General features: G+C 50.2%; 1 pseudogene; it reads left to right on the top strand.

The window, feature by feature from the left end:
- The first annotated feature begins 202 nt into the window (after positions 1-202).
- LOC119873723 lies at positions 203-978 on the top strand (annotated as a pseudogene).
- Positions 979-1,981: the final 1,003 nt, after the last annotated feature.

Below are 1,981 nucleotides of genomic sequence, written 5' to 3'. Positions count from 1 at the left end.
ACTTGAGCATGCACACTTGCATCAGCTCTCCTCTTCTGCACTCTCTGGAATCACTCGCTTTCAAAATAAACTATGAAGCTGTGTGCACATCGTTGTCTCAGGCTTACTTTCTGGGTGTTCCCCACCCAGTCTGCATATGCACTACAGAGGGCTATCATTATAAAAGGACATTGATGACCCAAAGAGAGCCTTTTGAGGAGTCATGGCCTTGCTCCTGCTGTGTAAGGGAAGCATCCAGGCATTTCCAGGCGTGTGTGTGCACAAGGTGCCTGAAGTGCTCATGGTCTCTGCAGGGGCAGAAGCAGGAGCCACGGGCAGGACCGCAAGCACCCACCAGGTCACCTTTGAAGCGGGTAAGAATAAGAACACCACCATGGTGCAGGGGCATCTGAGTTTTGGAACATGTGATCAATTGTATGAGGGAAACCCCCCCATCTGGTTCGAAGTCTTAGCAGTACCCTGCAGCTTATGATGACTGTTTCTGATGAAGAATCTTCAAGAAGAATAGCTGAGGGAGCTGGCATTGGAGGAAGCCAAGAAAGAGCCTGAAATCTTGAAACAACTAAAGTGAGGTGAAGGGCTGAGTGCAGGGAGGGCTTTTGCCACTGAGCAATTAAGCAGGGCTATTCCTCGGGAGAGGGTATCAAGTGAAGAGGCCAAGCACCTGGCGAAGGCCAAGGCCAAGCACCTGGAGAAGCAAATGGAAGAGAAATGCAGGACTTGTTCTGCAAAGAGCTGTTGGCTGAAGCAAAGGAGAGCAACTCAGAATCCTACAAAGTCACCACTGAGCAATATCGGGAAGCTGCTGGAGAGGTGGAAGCAAAGTTCAAGCAAGATGAGCTGCATCTTCTCTCTGCTGATCTGCTAGCCCGAGTTCTCCAGAACACCCAACCAGCCCTCCGCGGCTCCACTTTGGCTGGCCAGCACATGTGCTGTGCCAGTCAGGCCAACCAGAGCATGCTTGAGAGGCGAGTGTAGTCAACTTCTAGAACAAGCAAGACCTCCTCCATGTTAATTCCAGAGGCAGGACTTTTTTTTGTTTCCCACTAGGAAGAAAGGAACCCCTTTCAGAATAAGATGATTAGAGAGAAGCACCAGGAAGCAGACCCATAGGGGCATATTCCAGTTTGATGAGCTGCTGCTGTTTGAAAAGCTGAGGCCTTAGATTGGCTATCAGCCAGCAAGGACACACCACAGTGTTAGTCAACCCCATCTATGATGATGAAAAGGGAGAGGCAGTCCTCTCCACCTTTTTAATTTTCTTTCTTTCTTTCTTTCTTTTTTTTTTTTTTTTTGTCAGAGAGAATGAGAGAGAGAGAGAAGAGAGAGAGCACAGGCAGGGATAGTGGCAGGCAGAGGAGAGGGAGAAGCAGACTTCCTGCTGAGTTCCAGGGATCATGACCTGAGTCAAAGGAAGAGGTTTCATTGACCTAGCCACCCAGGCGCCTCTCTTTTTTTTTTTTTTTTTTTTGAGATTTTATTTATTTATTCACAGAGATGCAGAGAGAGAGAGGCAGAGACACAGGCAGAGAGAGAAACAGGCTCCATGCAGAGAGCCCAACGCGGGACTCGATCCCGGGACTCCAGGATCACGCCCTGGGCTGCAGGCAGCGCTAAACCACTGCACCACTGGGGCTGCCCGGTGCCTCTTTTTAACTTTCTATTCAACGTTCTCTTCTCACCAAGCTCCATGGTCAAGCGAACCTTCAAAATGTTTTTTTTTTTTTTTTATTTTTTCATGATAGGCACACAGTGAGAGAGAGAGAGGCAGAGACACAGGCAGAGGGAGAAGCAGGCTCCATGCACCGGGAGCCTGACGTGGGATTCGATCCCGGATCTCCAGGATCGCGCCCTGGGCCAAAGGCAGGCGCCAAACCTCTGCGCCACCCAGGGATCCCTCAAGCGAACCTTCAATCCAGCAAAGCCAGGGGTCAGGATCGGGGCTAAGGTAATTGGAGTAGTGGCAGGTGTAAGGGGGAGG

This window comes from Canis lupus, chromosome 10, assembly GCF_011100685.1.
Source record: "Canis lupus familiaris isolate Mischka breed German Shepherd chromosome 10, alternate assembly UU_Cfam_GSD_1.0, whole genome shotgun sequence".
Taxonomy (NCBI): Eukaryota; Metazoa; Chordata; class Mammalia; order Carnivora; family Canidae; genus Canis; species Canis lupus.
This window is presented reverse-complemented; position numbering and strand designations above follow the sequence as displayed.